The following is a 14,534-nucleotide window of genomic DNA, read 5'->3' on the forward strand; positions in this document are numbered from 1 at the left end:
TACTTGAAGTTAGGTGTCAGCGATGTTAGGGAGGGCAGATTAGGGGTTAATACTTTTTATTATAGGGTTAGTGAGGCGGATTAGGGGTTAATACATTTATTATAGTAGCGGTGAGGTCCGGTCGGCAGATTAGGGGTTAATAATTGTAGGTATGTGGAGGCGACGTTGGGGGCGGCAGATTAGGGGTTAATAAATATAATATAGGGGTTGGCGGTGTTAGGGGCAGCAGATTAGGGGTACATAGGGATAACGTAGGTTGCGGCGGTGTATGGAGCGGCAGATTAGGGGTTAAAAAAAATATGCAGGTGTCAGCGATAGCGGGGGTGGCAGATTAGAGGTTCATAAGTGTAAAGTTAGGAGTGTTTAGACTCGGGGTTCATGTTAGGGTGTTAGGTGCAGACATAGGAAGTGTTTCCCCATAGGAAACAATGGGGCTGAGTTAGGAGCTGAACGCTGCTTTTTTTGCAGGTGTTAGTTTTTTTTTCAGCTCAAACTGCCCCATTGTTTCCTATGGGGGAATCGTGCACAAGCACGTTTTTGAAGCTGGCCGCGTCCGTAAGCACCGCTGGTATTGAGAGTTGCAGTGGCGGTAAATATGCTCTACGCTCCCTTTTTGGAGCCTAACGCAGCCCTTCTGTGAACTCTAAATACCAGCGGTATTTAAAAGGTGCAGGGGAAAAAAAGCCAGCGTTAGATACGCGGGTCGTTACCGACAAAACTCTATGTTACAAACTGCTATTTGTAACTGGCCCTTTAAATGGAAAATTGCCCTGCTTCCCTGGATTGTGGAGAAGCCTATTTGCCAGCCTCCTTCCTCATGACTATGGCCCCTGGAAGATTGTGCCCCTGAAAACGTATTAACTTTTATTGGGTGTGTATTGCCCTTTAAGAACTGTCTGGGGACATATTGTGACTTTGGTGAACAATGCCCCTTTAAGACTATGTCCCCAGACCTGTAAAATAACTTGTCCCTGGCTTTCTCCCACTTGGTTCAGTAAATAGGGCTTACTGAACCAAGTACCACACAGGGGTCAGACCGTGTCTGCCAGAGTGTTCCACAGAAAGGGAGCACTGTTACAGAAGCATTAGTTTTCATTGTGTACCGTTAAGTGCTATGTGACAGACCCTTCGGTCAGAAATGAAAGAGTTAACTTTGTTCAGCTTTAAGAAGCTATTTTCTAAATACAAGTTTGCTGGCATCAGCTCTAATTAAGTTTAGTGATAAACATTCCCATTGTCTAATCACCTCCAGAGTCAGACTGCTAGTTGATAAGATGGACTGCATTGTTTTCTTGTGTGTAACTTGTTATCTGCTGAAGTAATGTAATTCTATTGTGGCCTGTCAAAGGGCGTTGTCTCTCTATCTAAATGTACCAAATGTGTGATGGGGGATTTTATGCTTCCCCCCTGGGAGTGTCCTGTGTGCATGTAACCTCAATAAAAACCAGGCTGGGTGTTTCAGCACCTCAGACCTCTTCTGACCCTCTAACTTGCAGCCTTGACTCATGTTTGTAGGGGACAGCTATAATCACTACAGGGATCATCAGCACCGTAGACACCATAACTACTGCGTAGCCACCATAAGTAATGCAGACTCTACGAACCACCGCTGCTGGGCTGGTATCTCGCCGTCTGCTCTGCGCCCTGGACCTACGACCAGGCTCCAGTAGGTGAACCTCTTCCTTCTGTAGAGCGAAGCAGGATCAGGAACAAGAGCTCGTACAAGAGCTCAGTAGCTAAGGGAGTATGAAGAGCATAGCAATCCCTGTAGTGATTATAGCTGTCCCCTACAAACATGAGTCAAGGCTGCAAGTTAGAGGGTTAGAAGAGGTCTGAGGTGCTGAAAACACCCAGGCTGGGTGTTTCAGCACCTCAGACCTCTTCTGACCCTCTAACTTTCAGCCTTGACTCATGTTTGTAGGGGACAGCTATAATCACTACAGGGATTGCTATGCTCTTCATACTCCCTTAGCTACTGAGCTCTTGTACGAGCTCTTGTTCCTGATCCTGCTTCACTCTACAGAAGGAAGAGGTTCACCTACTGGAGCCTGGTCGTAGGTCCAGGGCGCAGAGCAGACGGCGAGATACCAGCCCAGCAGCGGTGGTTCGTAGAGTCTGCATTACTTATGGTGGCTACGCAGTAGTTATGGTGTCTACGGTGCTGATGATCCTTTGGTGAGCGCTAGGAGCATCCTTTTCTATGGTCCAATTTCCAGCCAGCCTGGAGGCAACCGTAACACTCTAAATCTAGCCGTATGAATAAATAGATCTCCACCATTATCCATAATGAATATATGTAATATGCATGAAGTGTAGATGCCATGCTTATATAAAACAGTCTGCCATTTCTTCTTTCTTAGTCATAGCAGCTTCTCAGTAATTTACTCTTCAGGCCTGCATGAAGTGTTTCTTTTTTTACTGAAATACAAAAAAAAGCAGTTCATAAAGTAAGGAGGTTTGTGTTTGTAAATTGTAACTATGCAATACAGACAGACATATTAGATGAGATCACCGGACATTACTAAAAACTAATAATCCTGAAAGGGATTTTAATTTAAGATTTTTTTTTTACTGCCTACTCTAAATTAGAAGCATTCTTCTTGCATATAAAGAACATTATCCCACAGAATATGAAGTATATATATATATATATATATATATATACTTCATATTCTGTGAGATATAATGTTCTTAATGATGCAAGAATGCTATGCTTTTAACTTAGAGCAGGCATTAAAAAAAAAAACGATTAAGTCCCTTCATATTCTGTTAGATAAATTAGATAATGTTCTCTATGATGCAAGAATGCTATGCTTTTAAATTAGATCAGGCAGTAAAAAAATAAATAAATATAAAATCCATTTCAGGATTATTAGTATCCACCTGTCCGGTGATGTTTAAATCTTAGTTGCTTGTTTGGTCTACTTATATCAGTGTTTTAAAGGGACATAACACTCAAAAGATTTTTTTAAATTATTCAGACAGAGCATACAATTTTAAACAACTTTCCAATCCACTTTGCTAATATACTAGTATCCTTTTATGAAGAAGCAGCAATGCACTGCTGAGAGCTATTTAGTGCATCATTTGAGCCAATGACAAGAGGCATATATGCTTTTAACAAAGGATACTAACAGAACAAGGAAAGTTAGGTAAAATAAGTAAATTGAATAGTTGTTTAAAATTACATGCTCTATCTAAATCAAGTACATTTTGACTTTTTACCTAAGAGAGACTGTGTGAACCTATGTGTGTGTGTGAGAGAGAGACTGTGTGAGCCTATGTGTGTGTGTGAGAGAGAGACTGTGTGAGCCTATGTGTGTGTGTGAGAGAGAGACTGTGTGAGCCTATGTGTGTGTGTGAGAGAGAGACTGTGTGAGCCTATATGTGTGTGTGAGAGACTGTGTGAACCTATGTGTGTGTGTGAGGTAGAGAGACTATGTGAACCTATGTGTGTGTGAGAGAGACTGTGTGAGCATATATGTATGTGTGTGTGTGAGAGAGACTGTGTGAGTGGGCCTATGTGTGTGAGAAAGACTGTGTGAGTGGGCCTATGTGTGTGTGAGAGAGAGAGAGACTGTGTGAGTGTGAGACTGTAGCATGAGACTGTGTGAGCGTGTGCGTAAGTGCCTGTGTGTGAGTTTGTGTATATGTGTTAATATGTATATACTCTACAACCATTTTTTGTTGCGCTGTGTGTGGTGCAAGGCTGAGGGGGCGAGGCAGAGCCAGGGGGCGGGGCTGACCCAAAGGGGGCGGGACTGAGTCAGAAGGGGCGGGGCTTGGTTGGGCCATATAAATTTCCAGGGCTGGTTTGATTTCCCAGTCCGGCCCTCATTAGAATTTCTGACAATAGCTCTTGCTTGATTTCATCTATCACTCTTAGAAGTAGAACAGTTGATGGATAGATGTATGCCAGATGAAAATTCCAAGGAGCTACTAAAGCATCTACAAATTTCACCTGAAGATCCTTGGGTCTTGAAACATATGTTGGAAACATCCAAATTAAACAATCGTTCCCCTGATTAAAAGGATTTGTGACTAATTTTCTCTGCTTCACAGTTGTTAATGACTGGAATAGGAATTGCAGAAATTATGCATATTTAGCTTTTTTCTGAAATTTAGACTTTGAGAAACCTTCTTTATCACTATGGAGCTGCATGTTGATGGTTGATATATGCCACAGCTATGATGTTGTCTGATTGAAAATGCAGATAAGGCTCTTCTTTCAGAAGAGGCCAGCTTTGAAGAGCCCTGAAAATTGAAGTACATTTATTGCTAACCTTTTTCCTAGAAGGCCAAACTCCCTGTGCTCTCCTGGACCCCCAGACTGTACCCCAATCTGAGAGACTTGTGTCTGTCAAGATTATTGTCCCAGTTGGATGGAAAAAAGGACCTCCCAGGGAAATTGACTGGTGATCTATCCACCATGATAACAATTGCTTTGTTACAGAATTTGGAAAGATCCTATGCAAAAGCTGATTGTAATGCTTGCACCATTGACTCAATGTTGAAGAGGTCTCATGTGAAACAAGGAGACATATAACTCTTTGAAACATTGATTTTCCAACAATGTTGTCGAAGAAACAACAAAAGATTGTTCGTATAAGATATTTCTAAAGGTAAAGATGGAGCTTGTACCAAGATATTGTCTAGGTATGGAGCCACCTAAATACCCTGTACTCTGATTACAGACAAAAGAGTTCCCAGAACATTTGTGAAAATTCAGGAAGCTGTAATCAGACCAAAGTAAACTGAAAATGTTTGTCTAGAAAAACAAATCTGAGATATTGATAATGGATTGGTAAATGAAGGTAAGCATCATTCAGATCAAAGGTGGACATGAGTTGGCCTTGTTGAATGAGAGAAAGGATAGTCGGGCTTGTCTGCATTTTGAAGGTAGAAACCCTGAGAAACTTGTTTAAGGTTTTTAGATCCAGAATAGGCCTGAAAGTTCACTCTTTTTTGGGAACTATAAAAAGACTGGAATAAAATCCCTGGCCTTGTTTGGATATAGGGACTGGAAGAATAACCCCATGAATTCTAGATCTAGGCTTGTGCCTTTACATAATTCTTTGGAATGTGGGGCAGAAGAAACCTTTTTTCTGGAAAGCCTTTATCTGAAGCCTATTTTGTATCCTTGTTGAAAAATGCATAATTTATTGCCTACCAGAAGAAGATCTGCATCAGGGGCTCCAACTTCCAGAAGTTCTTAAAGATTAATTCATTTTACAGGGAGTGCAGAATTATTAGGCAAATGAGTATTTTGACCACATCATCCTCTTTATGCATGTTGTCTTACTCCAAGCTGTATAGGCTCGAAAGCCTACTACCAATTAAGCATATTAGGTGATGTGCATCTCTGTAATGAGAAGGGGTGTGGTCTAATGACATCAACACCCTATATCAGGTGTGCATAATTATTAGGCAACTTCCTTTCCTTTGGCAAAATGGGTCAAAAGAAGGACTTGACAGGCTCAGAAAAGTCAAAAATAGTGAGATATCTTGCAGAGGGATGCAGCACTCTTAAAATTGCAAAGCTTCTGAAGCGTGATCATCGAACAATCAAGCGTTTCATTCAAAATAGTCAACAGGGTCGCAAGAAGCGTGTGGAAAAACCAAGGCGCAAAATAACTGCCCATGAACTGAGAAAAGTCAAGCGTGCAGCTGCCAAGATGCCACTTGCCACCAGTTTGGCCATATTTCAGAGCTGCAACATCACTGGAGTGCCCAAAAGCACAAGGTGTGCAATACTCAGAGACATGGCCAAGGTAAGAAAGGCTGAAAGACGACCACCACTGAACAAGACACACAAGTTGAAACGTCAAGACTGGGCCAAGAAATATCTCAAGACTGATTTTTCTAAGGTTTTATGAACTGATGAAATGAGAGTGAGTCTTGATGGGCCAGATGGATGGGCCCGTGGCTGGATTGGTAAAGGGCAGAGAGCTCCAGTCCGACTCAGACGCCAGCAAGGTGGAGGTGGAGTACTGGTTTGGGCTGGTATCATCAAAGATGAGCTTGTGGGGCCTTTTCGGGTTGAGGATGGAGTCAAGCTCAACTCCCAGTCCTACTGCCAGTTTCTGGAAGACACCTTCTTCAAGCAGTGGTACAGGAAGAAGTCTGCATCCTTCAAGAAAAACATGATTTTCATGCAGGACAATGCTCCATCACACGCGTCCAAGTACTCCACAGCGTGGCTGGCAAGAAAGGGTATAAAAGAAGAAAATCTAATGACATGGCCTCCTTGTTCACCTGATCTGAACCCCATTGAGAACCTGTGGTCCATCATCAAATGTGAGATTTACAAGGAGGGAAAACAGTACACCTCTCTGAACAGTGTCTGGGAGGCTGTGGTTGCTGCTGCACGCAAAGTTGATGGTGAACAGATCAAAACACTGACAGAATCCATGGATGGCAGGCTTTTGAGTGTCCTTGCAAAGAAAGGTGGCTATATTGGTGACTGATTTGTTTTTGTTTTGTTTTTGAATGTCAGAAATGTATATTTGTGAATGTTGAGATGTTATATTGGTTTCACTGGTAAAAAATAAATAATTGAAATGGTTATATATTTGTTTTTTGTTAAGTTGCCTAATAATTATGCACAGTAATAGTCACCTGCACACACAGATATCCCTCTAAAATAGCTATAACTAAAAACAAACTAAAAACTACTTCCAAAACTATTCAGCTTTGATATTAATGAGTTTTTTGGGTTCATTGAGAACATGGTTGTTGTTCAATAATAAAATTAATCCTCAAAAATACAACTTGCCTAATAATTCTGCACTCCCTGTGGAAGAAAAAGGAGAATTTTTGGTTCCTAGATTGCCAAAAGGAATGAAAACAATATGGAACCCTGTTTTTCCCCTTGGATTTCTTGTTTTAAGGGTTAAGGGAGAAAAGCTCTTTTACCTCTGTGTTAGGGGTAATATGAACCTGATGGCAGCCATCTTGTTTTATTCGCAGCCATCTTGTTCCTCGCAGCCATTTTATAATGAATAGACTTTATTATACTGGGGTATTATGCAGTGAGAACTATATGCATATTATGATAGTTTCCTTAGCTGTTCGGCCTTGCCAATGTACCCTGGCCCGACGCCCAGAAATAAGATAGAATAAGATAATGTAAACAAGATGGTTCAGAAACCGTGTTGTCTCTGCAGATGGTAGTTTGTTATGACTCTGTAAGTATTGTTATGAGAAACTCATGTTCCAGTTTTTCCTTGTACTTTGCTCTGTATAATTGTGTAAGATGACGCGGTCCTAACGTGTCATCCCCTTAACCCTGTATGTCACTATAAGAAAGGCTTGCACTGTGCAATAAACAGAATTGGCTTTCGATCATAATGCTGCGTGGTCTGAGTCATTCTAATTCATTCAGATAATCTACATATGCCTCAGGTGGTACACTAGGCCCCAGGCTTTGGCCTGCACTGACACTTACCCCCTGAAGGGGACACCTAACACTCTGATCATAGTAGAAATAATTGCGTCAAGCCCAGGACCAAATAAAAATGTTCTTTGAAAAGGAAGTGTCAAAAGTCTGTTTTTTTAAACCATATTAGCTGACTATGATTTCAGCCACAAAGCTCTTCTTGTTAAGACTGCTAAAGCTATATTTTTTTGGCGTTACTCCTGATAATATCAAAATTGCATCGCAAATAAAGGCATTGGTTGAGCTAATAAGAGCCACACAATGAAAATCATCATCTATAGAGTCATTTGAAATCTGATCAGACACTATCCCACCAAAAAGTAGAGACTGCTGCAACATAGGCAATACTAACATCTGGCCTAAATAAGCAAACTGCTTGCTGAAAAGCCATTCTGTTAAAAGGACTTCAGTTTTCTGTCCATAGGATCCTTAAAAGAAGCACTATCCTCTTAAAAAATAGTAGTGCGCCTCACCAAGACAGAAATGTCTCCATCTACCTTAGGAATAGTTTGCCATAGTTATAAATTAGAGGACAGTATTGTGAATATCTTTTTCAATTTTGAGGCTGGATTATAAGGAATACCAGGCCTTGAACACTCTTTGGTAATTATTTTAGTATTTGCCTTAGGGACTGGAAAAAACCCTAGAACTTTAAAAGTAGGTTTGAAAATGAGATGCAATTGCTTAATGGGCTTTTCCTCAACCATTTTAAGATCTTGAACCCCTAATATACATAAAACCTTGTTTAGAAATTACGACAATGTCCTAGTTTGAACAGGAAAGAGGATGATTAAGTCTTGCTCAGTGACTGTCTCTTGTTAAGATATATATTCACCTTCAGAATACAGATCTGAGGTATCATAATCTGAATCCTTGAGAAGCTTTTAAAAACCTTTAGTCATTCTGAATGGGAAGATAAATTCACAGTAGGTTGTTTGTCAGATCTTTTGCGCTTACTTCATCTTAGAAACAGATGAGCACACAAAATCTTTAAATCCTGGAGAAAATGTATTATTATTATTGTTAATATTATCAGTTATTTGTAGACTGCCGACATATTCTGTAGCTCTATAAACATAGGCATGGTATGCCCTGCCGAGAGTTGCACTGTTGTAGTCAGCTCTTATTAAGGTGTCAGCTGGTCTCATAGGCTTACATGCTAAGGGGGTTCAAGGGGATAACAAAGGAGGAGAGGAACTGGGGTTAAGAAAGGTTAGTGTAGGTTGTATGCATCCCTGAATAGTAGAATCTTTAGAGAGCGCTTGAAACTTTCAAAACTAGTGGAGAGTCTTGTGGAGTGAGGTAGAGAGTTCCACAAGATAGGGGCCAGTCTGGAGAAGTTCTGTAGAAGGGAATGTGAGGAGGTAAAAAGAGAGAAGAAGAGGAGGAGGTTTTGAGCCAAGTGAAAAAGACGCAAGGGAGAGTATCTGGAGACAAGGTCTGAGATATAGGGGGAGCAGTGTAGTTGAGGGCCTTGTGAGTCAGAATTTGGTGTTTAATTCTAGAGGCTAGAGGAAGCTAGTGAAGGGATTAGCAAAGAGAAGCAGAATATGAAGAGTGACATGTGAGGAATATGAGCCTGGCAGAGGCATTCATTAACCCCTTAATGACCACAGCACTTTTCCATTTTCTGACCGTTTGGGACCAAGGCTATTTTTACATTTCTGCAGTGTTTGTGTTTAGCTGTAATTTTACTCTTACTCATTTACTGTACCCACACATATTATATACCGTTGTTCTCGCCATTAAATGGACTTTCTAAAGATACCATTATTTTCATCATATCTTATAATTTACTATAAAAAAAATATAAAATATGAGGAAAAAATGGAAAAAAACACACTTTTTCTAACTTTGACCCCCAAAATCTGTTACACATCTGCAACCACCAAAAAACACCCATGCTAAATAGTTTCCAAATTTTGTCCTGAGTTTAGAAATACCCAATTTTTACATGTTCTTTGCTTTTTTTGCAAGTTATAGGGCAATAAATACAAGAAGCACTTTGCTATTTCCAAACAACTTTTTTTCAAACTTACCGCTAGTTACATTGGAACACTGATATCTTCAAGGAATCCCTGAATATCCCTTGACATGTGTATATTTTTTTTTAGAAGACATCCCAAAGTATTGATCTAGGCCCATTTTGGTATATTTCATGCCACCATTTCACCACCAAATGCGATCAAATAAAAAAAATTGTTCACTTTTTCACACATTTCTCACTGAATTTATTTACAAACAGCTTGTGCAATTATGGCACAAATGGTTGTAAATGCTTCTCTGGAATCCCCTTTTTTTCATAAATAGCAGACATATATGGATTTGGTGTTGCTTTTTGGTAATTAGAAGGCCGCTAAATGCCGCTGCGCACCACACGTGTATTATGCCCAGCAATGAAGGGGTTAATTAGGGAGCATGTAGGGAGCTTGTAGGGTTAATTTTAGCTTTATTGTAGTGTAGTAGACAACCCTAAGTATTGATCTAGGCCCATTTTGGTATATTTCATGCCACCATTTCACCGCCAAATGCGATTAAATAAAAAAAAAAGTAAAATTTTTCACAATTTTAGGTTTCTCACTGAAATCATTTACAAACAGCTTGTGCAATTATGGCACAAATGGTTGTAAATGCTTCTCTGGGATCCCCTTTGTTGAGAAATAGCAGACATACATGGCTTTGGCGTTACTTTTTGGTAATTAGAAGGCCGCTAAATGCCGCTGCGCATCACACGTGTATTATGGCTAGCAGTGAAGGGGTTAATTAGGTAGCATGTAGGGAGCTTGCAGGGTTAATTTTAGCTTTAGTGTAGAGATCAGCCCCCCACCTGACACATTACACCCCCTGATCCCTCCCAAACAGCTCTCTTCCCTCACCCACCCCACAATTGTCCCCGCCATGTTAAGTACTGGCAGAAAGTCTGCCAGTACTAAAAAAAAAAGCTATCCTTGATAAAAAAATTTTTTTAAAAAGGCATATTTACATATGCTGCTCTGGAGGATCCCCCCTTAGCCCCCAACCTCCCTGATACCCCCCAAACAGCTCTTTACCCATCCCCCTCTAACTTATTAGTAGCCATCTTTGGTACTGGCAGCTGTCTGCCAGTACCCAGTTTATAGTAACACATTTGTTTTTATTCTTTTTTAAAATATTTTTCTGTAGTGTAGCTTGCCCCCCCCCCCAAAAGACCAACCCCCCACCCCCTCCCAGATCTCTTAGATCAACATTCTTTAGATATATTTGGCCCTCACTGCCACTTTTCTCCCATCGTTTTTCTGTAGTGTAGCAGTTCCCACCCGCCCCCGGCGTTCCCACCCACGATCCCGCCCCCCTCCACATCATACGGCCCACCGATGGCCGCCCACCCGCCTCCCAGACTGGCTCCCACCCACCAACGAAACCAGCCATCGATGTCCGGTGCAGAGAGGGCCACAGAGTGGCTCTCTCTGCATCGGATGGCCAAGGGGGGTTATTGCAGGATGCCTCGATGTTGAGGCATCACTGCAATAACCGGAAAGCAGCTGGAAGTGTGCAGGATCGCTTCCAGCTGCTTTCCAGACCGAGGACGTACGCCATACGTCCTCAGGCGTTAAGTGTATTTTTTTTGAGGACGTATGGCGTACGTCCTTGGTTGTTAAGGGGTTAAGGATTGTAAAGGAGCTAGATGGCAGCTAAGGAGACCAGAGAGGATGGAGTTTCAGTAGTCAAGGCGGGAAAGGATGAAACAGTGGATTAAAATATTACTTGTGTCTAGTGTAAGGAACTGTCAAATTTTAGAAATGTTTTTATGGTGGAAGCGTCAGGAATTGGACAAAGACTGAATGTGAGGAGTGAAAGAAATATCTGAGTCAAGTGTGACCCCAAGACACCAGTCACCAGTTATAGAAAAATGGGGGGTGGAGATTTTGGAAGAAGGGGGGATAAGTAGCTCAGTTTTGGGGAGATTTAGCTTAAGTTAGTGAGAGAACATCCAGGATGATATATGAGAAAGACAGTTAGTGACATGGGTTAGCAAGGAAGGAGATAGGTCTGGTGCAGAGAGGTAGATTTGGGTGTCATCAGCATACAAATTATACTGAAACCCATGGGACTTTATTAAGGAACCTAATAATGACGTGTAGATTGAGAAGAGAAGGGTACCAAAGACAGATCCTAGCAGTACCCCAACAGTAAGTGGTAAATGATTAGAGGATGCACCAGAGAAATCTTCACTTAAGGTTTGTTTAGACAGGTAGGAAGAGAATCACAAGAGGTCTGTGTTTTAAATGCTGAAGGGTTGAAGGGTTTGGAACAAAAGAGGGGCGTCACCAGTATCAAAGGCTACAGACAGATTGAGGAGGATTAGTAGAAAGAAGTGGCCTTTCGATTTTGCTGTTAGTAGGTGGTTGGTAATCTTAAAGATTGCTGTCTCTGTGGAGTGTGGGGGGGGTGGAATCCAGATTGCAGTTGGTCAAGGACGGAGTTTAATGTAAGGAAATGTGAAAGAAATGTATATACTAGCTTTTCAAGAAGTTTTGAGGAAGGGGTTTTTTTTTGAGGATGGGTGTGACCAGTGCATGTTTTAGAGAGGTTTAAAATGTGTGAGATTATAAAGGTAAGGGTAGAAGAGATGGAGGACAGTAGCTATTATGGGATGCGATCGAGGGGACAGGTAGTGAGGTGAGAGGACTGTAAAAGGGCAGAAACTTCTTTCTCAGTAACAGAATAAAAAAAGCCAAATTTATGGCTATCTGGGTTTTGGATGATTGCAAGCATTTGAGGAGGTTGGAGACTGGTAGTATGTTGAGAGATGATTTTGTTTCTGATGGAATCAATTTTGTTATTGAAGGGGCTGGCAACATTTTAAGCTGAGAGAGAAGTTGTAATAGGAGGTGGAGGTGGGCAGAGAAGATTATAGATATACTATAATATATCAAATGTTTTGTTTTGCAACTTAGAAAATATTTTATTTTGTATTCCTTCCCTGTTACATGTGATTTAAAAGAATTGTATATGTCCATGGGCTTTACATCTCCCACACGTATAAAAGCCCATTAATTGACTCAAAGGGATACTCGTTTTAGGGCTTATACCTTTAATTAGAGAGGGCACCTCTTAATGAAGAATTTGGAGCACCTCAATTGTTTTATCATTCTCCTGGGAGGCAAAGATAATACTGACTTACTAGATAGGTGGTATTGATTGAGTACTCTTAAAGTTTTGGGAATCTTTGCCTCCTCCTAGTAGCCAGGAGTTGAATTCCCAGGATTAATGGACTCATGGGCTCTCACCAACTTATGAAAGAAATATCACTTTTCTTTATTAGTCAGGGAAGAAAAGTTACTAGTCCAAGGGAAAAAAATTACTAGTATACTGAAAGATAAATTCTGATTCCCTAAATTCTTGCCTTGTGTTATTCAACTAGCTCCTAATTGTGTGTATGAGTTTCCAATGCTAGTTACCAACTTCTGCCTGATTCTTCCTGGTTCAGGAATTGCCACTTCTGTTCCAAGTGTGTATGAACTGGCTTGCATGACTATTCTTCTGACATCCTCCATAATGAGTTTCAACTGCTACTTTTTAGGTACGCATCTCCTATGTTCCTGATAGTAACAGTCTACCAGTTGTGAATAATGTTTGTCTATAGGTTTACCTTCTGGGCTGAGGAACTGTACCATTAACCATTGCTGAACCATATATATATATATATATATATATATATATATATACAGTATATATATATATATATATATATATATATATATATATATATATATATATATATATATATATACTGAATTACTGAATATGAGAAAAAAGTCACTGCAAACACGGTAATTTGTAGAGCGCCAACAGATTCCGTATATATATATATATATATATATATACAGTATATATATATATATATATATATATATATATATATATATATATATATATATATATATATTATATGTGTGTGACTTTTGTTGTTGAGGAGCTTGGCAAAATGTATCTTCCCTTGGACTTGCACTGACACCTAAAAATCTGGGGACTAATGCATTCAGAGGAGTTAACAGCTATCTGCTCCAAGGTTAAAAGTTAATTATGTTAAGAAAATGTAATAAGTACAAAACAACGTAATACAAACAACTTCTATACAAAGCATTTTCAGCAAATATTTAATTAAAGTCATGTTTTCCTAGGAGGGAATTCAGTCTTTCTGACATTTCATCATTGTATTTCTAAGAATCAGTATCCCTCTAGAGTACAGTATGTAACTAAATTTATAGATTTTTGTTTTACAGAAATGCTGTTAAATGTTATGGAATGGTATAATGAAATGATAAGAAAGAAATCTAAAGGGAGTGAAAGAGTTAAATTATAAGGTATAGCTGTGGTTAATTATAACCAAAGATACACTGTGGGCACAAAATAATTACTTAGATGAACTAAGTTACAGTACATAAAACAACCAAGAGACAAAGGGAGTCCATGGTGTAAAAATACACAAAATGCTATATCTTTTATTATGACAGAAAGATAAAGGAAACACTATAGAATACAGTTTATATTTCAATATGTAATGTAAAACTGCTTATTTGGCATTGAGCTAAGCTGTACACACGCTAGCGCAGGTTAAAATCCCATCATAGGAAATGAGAAATTAGTCAAATATCTTGGTTTAGTTAATCTATATAATGAAATGCTGATTTAGATATTGAGGTCTATTTATCAAAGGTCTTGCGTACCTTATCCGACAGTGCGGATCATGTCCGCAAGACCTTGCTGAATGCGGAGAGCAATACGCTCTCCGTATTCAGCATTGCTGCCAGCAGGGAGGTGTCAATCAACCCGATTGTACTCGATCGGGTTGAATTATGGTGATTCCAGGGTTATGGAGCAGCGGTCTTTAGACCGCTGCTTCATAACTGCTGTTTCTGGCGAGTCGGAAGTCATTATATTTAGAGGGACAGTAAAATCATTTTTTTTATATATTTATATATGCATACAGAATGAATCACTGCAATAGCAAAAGATCTGCATACAAAATAACTTTTTAAAAGCCATTTTATTAACAACATTTTATTTATTTTGCAGTCCAGGACATATTCCTTGAAAGGACTCTTAGGTGTTA

Source organism: Bombina bombina, chromosome 4, assembly GCF_027579735.1.
Source record: "Bombina bombina isolate aBomBom1 chromosome 4, aBomBom1.pri, whole genome shotgun sequence".
Lineage (NCBI taxonomy): Eukaryota > Metazoa > Chordata > Amphibia > Anura > Bombinatoridae > Bombina > Bombina bombina.